The 16770-nt window shown below is 44.0% G+C and overlaps 1 long non-coding RNA gene across 1 annotated transcript; it reads left to right on the forward strand.

Annotated features, from left to right (window-relative positions):
• Nucleotides 1-8307: 8307 nt before the first annotated feature.
• On the forward strand, nucleotides 8308-16439 carry LOC129488704 (uncharacterized). The gene is made up of 3 exons (XR_008659719.1): nucleotides 8308-8576; nucleotides 15989-16143; nucleotides 16234-16439. It is a non-coding gene; the product is annotated as an uncharacterized lncRNA (long non-coding RNA).
• Nucleotides 16440-16770: the final 331 nt, after the last annotated feature.

Consider the following 16770-nt stretch of genomic DNA (forward strand, 5'->3'; position numbering starts at 1 on the left):
CAAAATTTAGCTGGGCGTAGTGGCGGGAGCCTGTAGTCCCACCCACTAGGGAGGCTGAGGCAGGAGAATTGCTTGAACCTGGGAGGTGGAGGTTGCAGTGAGCCGAGATCACGCCATTGCACTTCAGCCTGGGCAACAAGAGCAAAACTCCGTCTCAAAAAAGAAAGAAAAGAAAAGAAAAAGCTCGAGGATCTTTTGTCCGAACAGAACAATTTGGACACAGGAAGCCAGCTTGTCCCCTAGAAGGCTGGACAAGGACTGGCAATGGTTTTGGAAGCAGAAAACAAACCTGCTGGACTGTGAAAGGAAGCGGCAGGGTGTGGGGAGAGCAATGGCTTCCGTGCGAGCAGCAGAGAGAGGTTTTGAAAGAGACTCAGAGATACGTGTGACCCCCAACAAATCTTCAGTGGATAAAGTGCTTGGTGTGTGTTAACTGCTTTTAACTAGAGAAGGACTCACAATAATTTGTAAACGACTATGTTTTGGTCATGACCCCTTTATTCCTCTTTTTCTCAAAGAATGCTGACCGTAATTACACACAAGGGAGAGTACGAGTTATTCTAAACCCTGACTGGTGCCAAACGCATTCATGAGTGGAGAGGACGTTTCCCAAGTGACCTTTGGGAGAATTTTTTTAAATCCAGAAACTCTAAAATTAAGAGGAAACTGGGCCGGGCGTGGTGGCTCACGCCCGTAATCCCAGCACTTTGGGAGGCCAAGGCGGGTGGATCACCTGAGGTCAGGAGGTCGAGACCAGCCTGGCTAACATGGTGAAACCCCGTCTCTACAAAAAATACAAAAATTAGCCAGGTGTGGTGGCGGGCTCCTGTAATCCCAGCTACTCGGGAGGGTAAGGCGGGAGAAGGGATTGAACCAGGGAGGTGGAGGTTGCAGTGAGCCAAGATTGTGCCACTGCACTCCAGCCTGGGCAACTGCAGCCTAGGCTGCACTCCAGCCTAATTTTTTTATATTTTTAGTAGATATGGGTTTTTGCCATGTTGGCCAAGCTGGTCTTGAACTCCTGACCTTGAGTGATCCACCCACCTCGGCCTCCCAAAGTGCTGGGATTACAGGTGTGAGCCACCGTGCCAGGCCATCAACAGTGTTTTTATTGTTGGCATCCCAAGGAACCATTTGAGATATAAAAAACTTTGCTCTCTACCCCCTCAAGAAATTATAATACCATAGATATATTGTATATCTATTTGTGTGCTCTATGTATATTTGTGTGCTGTATGCGTATCTGTGCATTATAAAGAAAAACAGAAATTTCTTTGCCCCTGCCAAGAACCCATTTTCACCCCTTTGCAGGTGATACAGCCCCTGTTTGGCATGCGCAGTGTGAAGGTATTGCGGCACTGTTTGTAATAGCAAAAGATTAGCAATAACTTAAATGTCCATCAAAAGGACTGGTTAAATTAATTATGCTATAATACATCCAAGGAATATGACACTATGTAGCCACGAAAAGGAATGAGGAGTTTTTCTGTGTAGTGATGTGATAAAAGCTCCAAAATATAGTCAGTGAAAAATGCAAGGAGCACAATGCTTATAATGGTACCCTTTTTGTAAAAATGAAAAGAAAGAATAGCCACATGTATTTGCATATGCCTAAATTATCACAGAAAAAAATATATGTAAAATGTATATTTTTTGACATTGGTGTGCTTAGAGGGAAGAAAACTAGATGCCAGTAGGACCATATACCCTGAACCATGTAATTGTATTACCTATTCAGACTTTAAATTAAAAGTGAGAAATCTAATTTTAAAGTTACACTTATGCTTATGCTTTTTTTTTTTTTTAAAGACAGAGTTTCACTCTTGTTGCCCAGGCTGGAGTGCAGTGGCGTGATCTCGACTCACTGCAACTTCCGCCTCCCAGGTTCAAGCAATTCTCCTGCCTCAGCCTGCGGAGTAGCTGGAATTACAGGCACCTGCCACCACGCCTGGCTAATTTTTTGTATTTTTAATACAGACGGGGTTTCACCATGTTGGCCAGGCTGGTCTCGAACTGCTGACCTCAGGTGATCTGCCCACCTCGACCTCCCAAAGTGCTGCAATTACAGGTGTGAACCACCGCGCCCAGCCGGTGCATCTTCTTAAAACATTAGTAGCTGGCTTCAATGGCTCATGCCTGAATCCCAGCACTTTGGGAAGCTGAGGTGGGTGGGTCATTTGAGCCCAGGAGATCAAGACCAGCCTGGGCAACATGGCAAAACCCCATCTCTACAAAAAGTACAAAAATTAGCTGGCTGTGGTAGTGCACATCTATAGTCCCAGCTCCTCGGTAGGCTGAGGCAGGGGGATTACTTGAACCCAGGAGGTGGAAGTTACGGTGAACCACGATGGCGTACTGCACTTCAGCCTGGGCAACAGAGCAAGACCCTGTCTCAAAAAAAAAAATTAGTTGTAACAAAATTACTGTGTTCCCCCTTTATATCACCAACTGGAGGATTCTCTCATTAGTTGAATTTAGAAACCTGATAGAATATATTATTTTGCCTACAGTTGTAAAATCTTGGAGTAAGGTTTTATCACCTTGGGGTTTTTCATAATACCTGCCCAACTGGAAGAAAACTACACTGAGCTCAAAAATGGAATTTCCCAGACTCCCCATTTTCATTTATCTGCCCAAACACACACTTAATTCTCATATAGCCACATGTTGATTATCCACCCTGTGGTTTATATCATTTTACACAACTGTCACAGTAACTTTGTCCTTGAGCAAAGAGTCATTGCCTGATGTGGTGAATATTTTGAGGCCAAAATTTCCCCCCAAATATTCCTGCGATTAATGACTCATTTTCTAGGCATGGAGAATCATAAGCCAACGAGAAGCTCTTTACACATTCAATTTCCTGAATCCTTCCCCTTTCTGTCATTAAGGTTGTCACTCAATTAGATGACACACTACAGTCCACTGAAGCTTCAGTTAAGTTCTCATCTGGACTCAGTCATCAGGTTGCCATCAACAAGTATGAAGTGAGTGCTGATTACAAATTCATGGACTCCACGCGGGCATTAATCTTCATAGTAGTGCATGATTTAGTCCAAAGCCCCTGCGAGAGCTTTTTGGTGATGATTAACTCTTACATAATTGTGGGGAGGAAAAAAAAAACCATGAAGGATCCCTGACGTTCTTTTCACAGAGCACGGAAACACTGTAAATACAGCAGCATGTCCACAGCTGTTAGCCATCAGCAATGGTGACATTATTGTGCTGGGATTGTTGTTCTATCACCTTGAATTCATCAATATTTGAATTTTTAATATTTGAAAATATGATTCTCAAAAATAACTCAGTGCTACCACCCTGACTTGGGTGGATGAACTCAGCCCGCCCTCTAGGCTGTGTGGTCCAGCCAAGAGCAGAGAGACACTCTGGGGATCTGTGGGTAAAGAAGAGGATGTGGCCTTTCCTGTTTAGGTATCGAGGTTAATGGGGGTTATGGTGGGTCAGGAGCCCAGGGCTGGTTAAAAGGGAGGCCACAGTGTAGGGGTCATGGGGGTCAGAGCAGCAGCAGACCCTCTAAGAGGCTCTCTGGAGTGGAGAAACCAGTTCCCCAAGTGGGTCTTCTACAACCACTGTTAATGGCCAAAGGTCTACAGTGCAACACCAGGCTCCAGCAATAGAAAGACTGGAATTCTAGTCTTCTGGCTTGAACAGGTGCCAGTATAAAGCTGTTTCACTTGCTTCATAAAGTTCTCTCTTCATAGCTCTTGCTGGTACCCAGACCCTTAGAGATGATCAAATTGTTGCATAAGATTTATAAAAGACAATTTTTATTGAATTAATTGGTTGTCATTTTGCCCCCTAGAGAAAAATAGCTAGTTGTACACTTAGCAAATGGAAGTCTTCCATTTCTTTGATGCTTATGAAAACATGTGTAAATTTCCAAACTGAAGCAGAATTAAGTAAAAATGTGAAATGCCATCTGTCAGATTTATTCTAGATGCAATGATAAAGAAATTTATCATTAGGGTATGGGGTAGGTCCCAGAATCACACAAAGAAAAGCTGAATATACAGACAGGGCTGATTATTTAATTGAAATTATTATCCCCGCTGATGGAGAAGAGGCAGCACTTCTTTTAAGAGGCAGCAGTTCTATTTAAGATTCAAATCTCTAGGCCCACCCCTTAGCCAGGAAGGGCAGGGCACTTGATTGGCAGCCTCACAAAAACTGTGTGTATTGTAGGAGGAAAAGAGAATCCAGGTGCTACAGCCCAAAGAAAAAGAAAGAGACCATCTGGGCGTGGTGGCTCACACCTGTATTCCCAGCACTTTGGGAGGCTAAGGCGGGTGGATCACTTGAGGTCAGGAATTCGAAATCAACCTGGCCAACATCGTGAAACCCTGTCTCCACTAAAAATACAAAAATCAGCTGTGTGTGGTGGTGGGCGCCTGTAGAACCAGCTATTTGGGAACCTGAGGCTGGAGAATCCCTTGAACCCGGAAGCCAGAGGTTGCAGAGAGCCGAGATCACGCCGTTGCACTCCAGGCTGGGCAACAGCAAGATTCCATCTCAAAAAAAAGGTGAGGGGGGGACCCTGAGCAGGCAAAAGCCATAGATATCCATTATTAATACCAAATTCATTTTGTGCTCTTATATCATTTTACTCAGGCAATCAACAACATTTAATTAATGTCGTTGATTATCATTTAAGAATCCAGAATGTGCAGGGCCTTAAACTAGGGGTTCGAGTCTTTCCTTTGATCAGCTGACAATCTAGCTGGAGAACAGGCACATTAACACACGTAGTAGAAACTGAGATATAACCATGTACAGCTGAACATACTTATCCAAAAAATGATATAACTGAAGCAGAACCTGCAGCTAGGATCTCTTTGTGACTGTCCCTCTGACGGTCTGAGACAGGAGAATGTCTTGCAGTGATTCCAATATTTGCCAAGTATTAGGTCCTTTTTGAAAAAAAAATCGAAGGACATTCATGTAATGTCCTATTTTTATGTATTCAGGTAATGAACTAGGAAAGCCACAAACCCATTTGCCTGCCCCTTGTAATAACTCTGACTTCCACCAGGGGACCTCAGCGCGTGTGTTTTTAACCACAAGTCTGCGGAATGGGACACCGTTCAGAATAGTTTGACAATGTGACTTGTAATCATTCACTTAATTTGTTTACAGCTCTCCGTGCATCACTAATGTAAGGATAGACTTTGAATGACTGTCTTGGAGACATCTATGGGATAAAAGAGAAGCATGGGCTCTGGAATCTGAAGATTCGATTCCATTTCTGTCTCTGTGTTGTGGCTGTGTGATGCTGGCAAATTACAGACCTCAAGTTTAAATAATGAGCATAATAATTACCCATGCCCTGCTTTCCTTACACTGCCCCCACCCCCAAGCTTCTACGAGGGCTCACAAAGAAGCTGCTTCACTCACGCAGTCGCTGCTCTGCATCCCTGTCCAGAACTCTGCCTGCACCCTGCCCCACCCTCCCAACTCTCTCCTGCCACGTCTGCAGCTCTGCAGGCAGAGAGGGATAATTCCAAACCGCAGCAATGGACAGGGACTCCGGGCAGCAACTCAGGGGCGCAGTAACAATAATGGATGTTAAGTGCTTATTCAGGGACAAGTAGATCGTAGCTGCTCGATGACTGTTTGTTCCTGTCCCCTATGAATATTCTCCAAGTAAAATAAAAGGTTTAGATCTGCACTACCCGATACAACAGTTACTTGTCACATGTGGCTGTGAACACTTGGAATGTGGCTGGTCCCAGTGAGGCAGGCTCTAAGTGTAAAACCCACACAGTCTCCAAAGACTTCACAGGAAAAGCAGATGGACAATATTGTTTTAGTCCACGCAGGCTGCTATAACAAACTACCACAAACTGGGTAGCTTATAAACAACAGAAATTTATTTCTCACAGTTCTAGAGGCTGGAAAAGCCCAAGATCAGGGCCCCTAGCAGATTCTGTGCCTGACGAGGGCCCACGGTCTGTTTCATAGATGGCACCTTTTCCTTTTCTTTCTATCCTTACATGGTAGAAGGGGTGAGGGAGTCTCTCTCAGGCCTTTTTTTTTGAAACCAGAGTCTCGCTCTGTTATCCAGGCAGGAGTGCAGTGGTGTGATCATGGCTCGTTGCAATCTCCGCCTCCCTGGTTCAAGCCATTCTCCCACCTCAGCCTCCTGGGCTCAAGTGATTCTCCTGCCTCAGACTCTTGAGTAGCTGGGATTACAGGTACACACCACCAGGCCCGGCTAATTTTTGTATTTTTAGTAGAGATGGGGTTTTACCATGTTGACCAGGCTGGTCTCAAACTCCTGACCTCAGGTGATCCGCCCACCTCGGCCTCCCAAAGTGCTGCAATTACAGGCGTGAGCCACCACACCTGGCCTCAGGCCTCTTTTTTAAAAAAATTATTTATGTATTTATTTATTTTCATAGAGACATAGTTTTGCTATTTTGCCCTGGCTGATCTCCAACTGCTGGCCTCAAGTGATCCTCCTGCCTTAGCCTCCTGAGTGCTAGGATTACAGGTCTCTCCTATAAGGGCTCTAACCCCATTCTGAGGGCCCCACCCTCATGACCTAATCACCTCCCAAAGGCCCCACTTTCTAATACCACATCACCTTGGAGGTTAGGATTTCAACATGTAATTTTGAGGAGAAACAAATATTCAGACCATAGCAAGTATTTTCATTAATACTTTTTGTTTGATTATATGTTGAGATCATAATAGATTTGATATATTAGGTTAAGTAAAAATATATTATTAAAATTAATGTAGCTACTGAAAGTTTCAAATTATATGTATAACTTACATTATATTTCTATAGGACAGTATTGGTCTTTACACAGATTTTAAGGTTCTGTTCTGCTATGAGGTTCCATGATTCAAATACGAGCAGTGTTAGAGGGGAAAAGAAGTTCCAGGCAAGCCTTGCACTTAGCCATCCACTCCTAGGGAACTATCCTACAGAAACACACATGGGGATCTGTACGATGCTCGTATGTTTGTAGTATTGTTTGTAGCATGAAGAAAAAAGCTGAAAACAAACTAAATGTTCAACAAAAAGGAACTGGTTAATAAATGATAGTACATCCATGGGACATGTACAGGCATTAAAAAGGCAAGATATTTCCCATAAGAATCACCTGAGACACTTATTAAAAATATCAATATAGGCCAGATATGGTGGCTCATGCTTGTAATCCTAGCACTGTGGGAGGCCAAGGTCAGAGGATCACTTAAAGCCAGGAGTTTGAAACCAGCCTGGGCAACATAGCAAGACCCTGTCTCTACAAAAAAATTAAAAACAGCCAGGTGTGGTGGCGCATGCCTGTAGTTTCAGCTACATGGGAGGCTGAGGTGGGAGGATCACTTGAGCCTGGGAGATTGAGGCTGCAGTGAGCTATGATTGTGCCACTGCACTCCAGCCTTGGGAACAGAACAAGACCCTGTTTCTCTCTCTCTCTCTCCACGCACACACACATTGTATACACACACACACACACACACACACACACACACACACACACACACACACACAAAGACTTCCCCAGGTGCCTCCGTGAGAAATTCTCATTCAGCAGATTTGAAGTGAGACCTGTCAATCTCGATGTTTAAAAAGCACCCCTGAGAGATTCTGATTTCCAGACAAGTTTCCAGACACTAAAACAATTGGTAAGTATATATAACTGCATGGAAAAAATATGCAAGATAGTGTTTGGATTTATATTCTATGATGCATTTTTGTTTATAAAACAGGATTGCATATGTATGTTTGTGTGTAGAAATACACATATTAATGTATAGAAAAGATTTGGAAGGATATAAGCCCAGCTGCTATAGGTGATTGCCTCTTGGAAACAGGGAAAAAGAAATGGGCTTTGCATTTTTACTTGCATACTTCAATGTTTGTTTGTTTATGCATCACTTACAGGAGGGGGACAGGACCCCCCTCGTGATTTCATCAGTTCCCAAGTGTTTGGGGAGGGCGAGTGATGGAGGAAGCCAGGGGTGAGGCAGTCAGCTGCGCTCACAGCCATGGCGTAACAGCCCAGGGACTGCCCATTGTGAAGTCCCTTGGGGTGCCCCCACCCTGCACCCTCATTCTTCCCACTAGCCCCAGACGGGCTCTGCTGTCAACCTGCAGCTCCTCCTGAGCTGCGGCTCTTCCCCCTCTGCCCCCAACACAAGGGGAGCCCCGACTTGGAAGGAGGGCTTTCCAGATCGCAGCTTGGCCTGAGGCAGAGCCAGAGCGATGAGGTCACCCAGCACAGCTGCTAACTATTTCAAGGAAACAGGTGGTGGCTCTGGCCTTTTCATGGGCTTCGAGTTTTCTGGGAGAGGCCTCTTCAAGGGCATCCTTGAAGCCCAGCCACGGATGTCCCTGTGGTTGGGAAAGGGGAGCTCAGGGTAACGGAGTATCCTCAAGAACGTGCAGGTATTACCTCCCTCCAGAACTGTGGTCTCAGCCCTGGCTGCATATTCCTTCAATGGGAGGGCTTTAGAAATGCTGTGCCAGAGCTGCACCCCAGACCAACAAAATCAGACTCTCCAGGATGAGGCCAAGGCATCAGTATGTGGAAAGCTTTCAGGTGAGTCCAATGTGCAACCAAGGTTGAGACCACCAGTCCAACCCTTGCAACTAAAGGCCCTGGACCAGCAGCATTCCCTGGAAGCTTATTAGAAATGCAGAATCTCAGAATCTGCATTCCAAGATCTCCAGGAGATTTGTGTGCAAAGAGCTTGGCAGCGCTGCTGCTGTAGGTAGACATGGAGCTAGAGGATAAACACATAGGCTCTGGGGAGTGCAAAAGGGGTGAAATGCTAGCTAAGCCCTTGATTTCTCCCCCTTGATGTAATGAAGATAACAAAATCTTTGTCTTGGATTGTGGTGATGATTCAGCTTGACAACGTCTGTACCTGGTACGTAGCACTCAGTATATATGAGCTTCTATTTTGTTAGGATCGTTACTGTTTTTAATCTTGAAATGCAACCTGCTCAGCTGGCCAGCCTGATATGAGCATGTGCTGGCTGTGTGTTTTGTCCAGCTCAGCCCTCATCCTGCCAGCATCAAATGTCTTTTCTCTCTGGGAACTCAGACACAGGGACCAAAAAGTTCATGGCTTAATCCAGACTGTCTCCGATCCCAGAGTTGTTTTTCCTGTGAAAATCATGTGATTGCTCCATTGCTAGGGAAAGTCAAACAATAAAAGGGTGTAGGTTCTCGTAATTGCTGTGGAAGCTGCAAATGTGGAGTGTTTCTGTGCCAGCTGGAGAGGAGAAGGGTTTGGGAAGGAGGTCGCCAAATCCTGCCTCCCAGACTTGTTGGTGGTGGTTCAACTCTGGACTGAGAGTCTGAGGAGGTGGCCCCTGATGACTGGAGAATCAATCACTGGTCTGCGACAAACAGTGCATAGCATCAAGCAATGCTGTGCTTTCAAGGATAGCAGTCTCCCTCAACAATAGCACTTTCTTTAAAAGCCCTCTTCATTCATTTAAAAAAACATTAATTAAGCATTTCCTAAGTGCCAGGCATTGACTATTATCTTATTTCATCATCAAAGTTACACTTTGGGGCTGGTATTACCCTCATTTTATAGGCAAGAGAGCAGGCTCAGAAATGTTTGGTTCTAGGGTTAAACAGCCATTGGATGACAGAATTGGAATCATACAGAGGTTGTCCTGAGTCCACAGCCCCCCTCTGGGTCACTCTATGCTACTACTTCTCCCCAATCCAGGAAAACATGGTGTTAGAGGATGGAGTCCCTTTTAGTGAAAGACTGGGCTGTTTGTTATTCTTTGTGTTTTTCCCTCCTACTGTTGAGACTGGCACCATCTCCCCAAGTCACTCTGCCAATCCCTTCATTCTCTGAGAGGGAGGACATTAGTCCACTATGAACTACAGTGTTGCATTCGCAAACTGCAAGAATTGAAAATAATGTCTCTTACTTTCTTTCACCTTTCCATTCGAGAAACATTTATTGAACATGTCAAGAATTACACAGATAAGTAAAAAGGAGACATGGGTCTTGCTTGAGGGACAAGATTGTGATAGAATGAGTCCTGGCCTCTGGGAGAGTGGACAATATGTGGTAGTTTTATGGGTCTAAAAGGAGGGATTTCAGGCAAAGGGAACAACACAAGCAAAGGTACAAAGACAGAGAGTATATCTTTGTGCCTACCTTTTCTTTCTTTCTTTTTTTTTTTTGAATCACTAAAATGCAGGTTTCCTGAAATAAAAGCCAATTGGAATAATTTTTATTTTATTTTATTTCATTTTATTGCATTCCTTTTTATTTTTTTTGAGACAGAGTTTTGCTCTTGTTGCCCAGGCTGGAGGACAATGGCATGATTTTGACTCACTGCAATCTCTGCCTCACAGGTTCAAGCAATTCTCCTGTCTCAGCCTCCCAAGTAGCTGGGATTACAGGCATGCGCTACCGTGCCCGGCTCATTTTGTATTTTTAGTAGAGATGGGGTTTTACCATGTTGGTCACGCTGGTCTCGAACTCCTGACCTCAGGTGATCCACCTGCCTCAGCCTTTCAAAGTGCTGGGATTACAGGCATAAGCCACCACGCCCAGCCCACCAATTGGAATTTTTAAGAGCAAAGTTCGTTTTGAATTTTAAATGAATTCAAAATAATAAAATTCATAGCATCCAATAATTCCTAACACTACGACCCAGGCACTGTCCTAAGCACTTAATGTACATTAACTCATTCAATCCTCATAAGAACCTATAAGGTAGGTGCTAATATCCCCATTTCAGAAATGAAGAAATCGAGGCACAGAGAGGCTAAATAACTTGCCAAAGACCTGTTAAATGATTTAATGATTAAGTGACTGAGTCAGGATCCAAATCCAGGCCTCCTGGCTCCTGAGTCTATAATGTTTCCCATCTGCTATATTGCCTCTCCAATGCCAAGCAATCTAACATACCGCTGCAGCCTCTGGCAATCTCATTTTGGAAGTACTTTTTCATAACTCATTTCTAGTGCACAGCAGGGCTGTGGCCCAGGAGATCTGTGGCTCTCCTACAAATATCTGTGTAATAAAATAATAATAGCAGTTAATATTTGTTGAGTACCTGCTAATATTTATCAAGTTCCAGGCATACTGCATGCTCACCAAAACCCTCAGACATAGATGGATTGTTCTCCCCACTTAGTAACTATGGAACTAGGGCTCAGAAACTGACCCAGGATGGCCCAGCTAGGAGCTGGCAGAGCTGAGTGAGCCATCCCAGGCCATCTGAAACCAGAGCTTCCCTTCCCAGCAGTACTCCCATGGGGCCTGTCATGGGAGTAGTTTAACTTTCCTCTTTTCTGGTTTTCTTGTCTGTCAAATGGGAATAAAATAACTAATATTTGTGTGTAACAGTGTAGATTACAGAGGATCCTCTGGTGCACAATCTCATTTGAATCTCCCAGCAACCCTATCAAGAACAACAACCCTTCCAACGAGCTCAAGAGATCTTCAGAGATCTTTAAGTTCTAACCACTGCATTCCCAGAGGGTGCTCTCTGGTTGTTGGCTAAACCTCTGCCTTCCATATACTGCCACTGGTGGGGACAATAGAACATACAGGAAGAGCAGTCTTGGGCCAGCCACAGTGGCTCACACCTGTAATCCCAGTGCTCTGGGAGGCTGAGACAGGAGGATCACTGAAGGCCAGGACTTGGAGACCAGCCTGGGCAACATAGTGAGACCCTGTCTCTACAAATAAATTAAAAAGTAGCCAGCTGTGGTGACATACACTTATAATCCCAGCTACTCAAAGGGCTTGAGGTGGGAGTATCACTTGAGCCCAGCATTCGAGATTGCAGTGAGCTATGACGGCACTACTACACTCCAGCCCAGGAAACAGAATGAGACCCTGTCTCTTTAAAAAAAAAAAAAAAAAAAAAAGAGTAATTTCATTCATGCAAGGAATGTGTATCCCTTTCCACAAAGATAAAGACTGACCAACAAGAGAATTATCTCACCCCATTGATCAGAAGTGAGAGGGTACATGGACCAGAAGGGCTTATTGGCATTATGGGGTGATGGCCTGGAAAGCCCTGGACGGAAATAGGTATGACTGTCCCTAGGGAACTGGTGGGGCACCCATGGGGTAGAGGGTAACTGCCTTGGGTCCCAGCACAGGGTAAAGGATGTCTCCCCCAACCCAGCTGCCCTCAGGTCCAGAGGTGGCCTTGCATTTGAAATATAGCCAGTTAAAACCAGGGCATGGGCCCACACATGCAGCTCACATGGAAGGTTAGCAGGGAACAGAGAACTATCAATAGTTCAGAGCCCCGAACTCATCCTGTGTGTGATGTGAGTGAGAATCACCCCAAATCAGCACCCCAGCACGATTCTGGCAGCTCAGTCTTGTGCGATCTAACAAAAGAAATAATTCACAGGCCAGTGAGGCAATCCACACTCCAGGCGGTCCTCCTGGATGAAGAATCCAGCCACAAGATACCAAAAAGACCCCATAGATATGAATCCAAGAGCTCCTCGGGGTCTCTGGTCAACTCCGCATGAGTGATAGTGGGTGAAGAGTGCTCCGAGGTGAAGAAATGGGAACAGAAGTGAGGACATTGCATTTGGGTCTTGATCCAGGCTCAGGGTCACCCACCCAGATAGCACTGTCAGCCCCAGCTGGTGTCACAAAGCGTAGAACCCCTGAGGCCTGGATCCTGGGCCAGGGCTCCATTTGTCTGGTTTAAGGGCAGCATTGCCAGTAATACACCTACTTTTCATTCCTGAGGCTGGAAAAGTCAGATACTAAACTAGTTTTCCTGTCTCTCTTGCAACTAGGCATGGCCATGTGATTCAGTCCTAGCCACTGAGATATAAGTGGGAATTTACCAGGTTGGGAGGAGGTGTTTTAGAAAGATTTTCCTCCCTGATATTAAAAAAAAAAGCCTCTTTTCCAGCCCAGATCACTTTCTTCCTTCCTTAAATAAGTTTTCTAAAGATGAGACACCTGGAGCTGTGGCAGCCATTTTGCAATCACAAGGCAACAAACCTAAGATAAAGAGACAAAAAGCCTAGGATGAGAGAGTAGAAAGAGCCAGGGTCCTTTTGCCATTATTATTATTTATTTAATTTTATTTTATCTTATTTTTATTTATTTGAGACGGACTCTCGCTCTGTCACCCAGACTGGAGTGCAGTGGCACGATGTCTGCTCACTGCAACCTCCATCTTCCAGGTTCAAGTGATTCTCCCAAGTAGCTGGGATTACAGGTGCTTTTCACCATGCCCGGCTAATTTTTGTATTTTTAGTAGAGACGGGTTTCACCATGTTGGCCAGGCTGGTCTCAAACTCCTGACCTCAAGTGATCCACCTGCCTCGGCCTCCCAAAGTTTTGGGATTACAGGTGTGAGCCACCACGCCTGGCCCCTTTTGCCATTACTAAACAACATACTCTGGGACTTCTAATGTCCAGACTGTTCAGGTCAGATAATGAAATGTCTTTGTGAGTTACTATTGCTGGTTATTCTGATACTTGCAGCTGGAAAGCATTCCTACAAAATATAGGCTAAAATCATCAAAGTCCAGCTCAAGGGTGGGCTAAGTGGTGGGTCCTATGTGAGATGCTAAACAACATCTCAAAGATTGGAAAAATCTCTTCTCTAAAAAAGTTTCCAGTCTAGACATGAGATAAATGTGCAAACAGATGTGACTTTTGTAACACCTGAGAGGGTACAAAGGTTCAATCAATTTCCTAAAAGAATTCAATCTTATTTAGCTAACTATGATCACAGATGTAAATTCATGGATGGTGGAAGACATTATTTACTTTTTTATGAAGTTGTCTTTTAATTAAGAGAGATTCGGTGACAGGTGGGACTCGCAGGGTTTCTTTTCTCTCAGATCTCCCTTTTTCTCTGACCCTCCCTTCCATGCGCTTGTCAGTTTCTGCCCTCATCTCTAGGTGCTGCCTCTGTCCTGGTGGTTGCTATTTGTGGGGTCATGGTCATGAGCCTCTACATTTCTAATTCCGTCCTGGAAGGGCAGGAGAGAAGAACTCCTTGTGGTTGGTAGATCCTTGAAGTCCTTTTAAAGATTAAACTTAGTTTTAAAAAAATTATTCACAGTGGAGCAGCTAATAATAGTTACACAAAACTTTTTCTTGGTACATATTGACTTCTCTGAAAGCATAATGTTAATAGGTTGTTGTGCTTTAAATCCCGTTTCCCATCAGGGTGATTAATGAAATACTCAAAATAGGTGACAAGGACAGCACACACTATTCCTCACACAAAAATGTCAAGATCACCAAGACAATTGCTAAAAAGAGGGTCTGGTGTGACAAAACGCAGGATGGCATAAGAGAAGGGGCACCTTTGTGAGATTGGGGGAGTCAGGGGAGCCTTCACAAAGGAGTAGCATTTGTTGGGACCTTGAGGACAATTAGGAATGTATTAGGACACTTGGGTGCAAGTGACAGAAACTCAACTCAAACTAGTTTAAGAAAAACGGACTTAATTGTAAGGATACTAGAATTGCTTTCACAAAATAAAAGGAAAAGCTGAATGACCTAAAGGAAGGAAGGGCAAGGAAATAGCTAGTCTTCAGCACAAGTGGATTAGAGCAGCAGTCCCCAACCTTTTTGGCACCAGGGACTGGTTTCGTGGAAGACAATTTTTTCCATGGTAGCAGGGGTAGGGGAAAGGGGGGTGGTTTCAGGATGAAACTATTCCATCTCAGATCATCAGGCATTAGACTCTCATAAGGAACGCACAACCTAGATCCCTCGCATGCACAGTTCACAATAGGGTTAGCCCTCCTATGAGAATCTAAACCACTGATCTGACAGGAGGTGGAGCTCAGGCAATAATTCTCACTTACCTGCTGCTCACCTCCTGCTGAGTGGCCCAGTTCCTAACAGGCCATGGACCAGTACCAGTCTGTGGCCTGGGGGTTAGAGACCCCTGGAGTAGAGAATGTCTACTTTACTTGCCTCAGTTTCTCTCTGCATCTTAAAACAGAGAGTAACTCCAATGTGCTGTTCTTGGTATGAAGTTCTCAGGAAATCTGATCAGTTCACCTTGGTTAGGTTGCCCACATGTAGGATAATCAGCTGTGGTCAGGGATATGAAGTCATATGAGAACTTGTCAGTTCCTGCTAAAATCATGTGCTTGGAGACAGTGGAGGAGGATCCCCCAGAAGAAAGAGGCAGGTGTTTCCAGAGGAATGCTGTTATATTGTAGTTATTGTTGGTGGTGTGCCTATGGTATTAGGCAGATAAATAAAAATAAGCAGAGAAGAGAAATGGAAGATGATAAGGATGACTAGTTGATGAATAGCACACTGGGTAAAGGGAGGAGTATGTTCAAAGGCACAGAAACATGATGGTACATGGTATGTTTTGGGAACTACAAATAGATCACCATTGGTGGAACAGGAAGTTAAAGAGGAGGATGACAGAAGTTAAGGATGGAGAAGTAGGCTAAGGCTAATTAAGGAGGATCTTGTATCTCACCATAAGAAACTAAGATTTTTTCCCATAGGTAATAAAGAGCCATTGAAGGAATTTTAATAGGAGAGAGAAATGATGACATTTATGTATTAGATCATTCCAATCACTATGAGAGGGATGGATCAGAGCAATGTTTACATTGTGGTACCCAGGACAAACTGATTTTACTTGGCGTAAGAGCTGGTTCTAAGTGGTATGCAAAAGGGAAATTGAATTTCATTGGCTCATACAGTGAGAGAGTTATTCTCTTTAAAATTCTTTTTTAGTCTGTTTGATTAACTTGAGGAGAAATGATCCATCTGGTGCCTGTATGTGTTTCATAGCTCTCCAAGGCTTGGTAACCTCCCTTTTCATCAAAGAAAGAGCAGGGCCTCAAACTCAGAACCTTCAGCAACCAACAATATCCAGCCAAGATTAAATAGTGTAGTTTTGTTTTTATTGTATGATTTTTATGGTTAATGATCTCTTTATGGCAAATGATACTGGTTTTTCATTGATGATAATGATATCAAAAATCCTTTTTAGGAAAACTGAGCAAAATGAAAGCCAATTCAAAGAAGCAATTAAGTACATAATTGTGCAGATGACACATGGAAATGGTAAGAATGGTGACAATGGGACATAAGTGACTGAAATTTGGGATACATTGGATTAGAAGAAAATAAGCCCCCAAGAGACCAGTAAGAAGGATACTGCAGCAGCATATGAGAGATTTTAAACTCCTTGATATCAGAGAGACTTATCTTCTATTAATTTTGTTTTCCTCTCAGGAATAAGTCTGGAGGGCAGCAAGAGTGACTGTCCAGCTAAGAACCTCATCAGCAATGCAAAACATTGTCACAGATGTTGAAATAGACCCTGAGGTTAATGCATTCTTTCCAACATTAGGTCCTAAAACTTCTCCTGAAAAGCTACCTTAAATCTAACTTTTGAAAGTGCACAATAAAGGTGAATTAAATAAAAGCAACTTGAAATTAGTACTTATCCTTCAAATTCCTCAAATATCACTTCCTCTGAGAAGCCTTCCCTGATTTTTCTGTGTCTCCTTGGCAGCTCCTTGCCCTGCGCTTTCAGCAAACCTTCCTACATATCTAAGCAGATCTGTGGTAGAATGGTTTCTTTGTGTGCCTCCTCATCAGGGTCTAAGTTGTCCAGTGACTCTGTCTTTCATCCTTTTTATCCACACCCCTTGAGACTGTTCTGGCACAAAATAGGTATGAGTCCAATAAATATTTGTGCAACAAATGAATCTTGCAGTGAGGACACCACATTATAGAAGAATACTTGGAAAGTCATTACATTCCAGC

Source organism: Symphalangus syndactylus, chromosome 8 (assembly GCF_028878055.3).
Source record: "Symphalangus syndactylus isolate Jambi chromosome 8, NHGRI_mSymSyn1-v2.1_pri, whole genome shotgun sequence".
NCBI classification, from domain to species: Eukaryota; Metazoa; Chordata; class Mammalia; order Primates; family Hylobatidae; genus Symphalangus; species Symphalangus syndactylus.